A 638-nucleotide genomic window follows, 5' to 3' on the forward strand; every position below is an offset into this window, starting at 1 on the left:
CACTCCATATGCAACTGCTGCTGTCTGTCCCAAAAACCGGGATTTATCTATCGTTGGTTTTCTTTCACTCCAGGGAAGAATTGAAATTATCTTTTCTCAAAATTTATATAACTATAAGTTATACATTGGTTATGTTACATTTTATTTATTGTTTTACTGGTAATTCTATACGATTTAAATGGGATTTCGCGATCGGTTTGCGAACGGAGAATCGGATCCCCTTCCGAGATTCAAACAAACAGAAGAGCATCGCGCGATCGGTTCGGGCGAAGGGGAGGCGAACCGACGCTCTTCAGAAATCACAATAAAAAAAACGGTATTATAGATTTCCATCTTACCGTTATTCATTTTTTGTTATTATTATCCAGCGCAGCACCGTAGTGGGTAGCGGGTGTCTATCGATCCAGGATACACTCACACTTTGGGGATCATATGTACGTGAGTTTGCCGGTGACATATGCGCGCGGGTTTTGGATAATGCGTTGTTCCTGAATGCGGCGGGCGGGTACGTTTTATCGACCCGCGGGAAAAAGCTGATGGGAGGCTCGCACGCCGGCCTCGATCGATATCTCCAGTGGCCGGGAATTGTCCTAATGCACGCGCGTAGTGTGTGCGTTCTCTCACTCATTCGCGTTTCC

Source organism: Penaeus monodon, chromosome 27 (assembly GCF_015228065.2).
Source record: "Penaeus monodon isolate SGIC_2016 chromosome 27, NSTDA_Pmon_1, whole genome shotgun sequence".
Taxonomy (NCBI): domain Eukaryota; kingdom Metazoa; phylum Arthropoda; class Malacostraca; order Decapoda; family Penaeidae; genus Penaeus; species Penaeus monodon.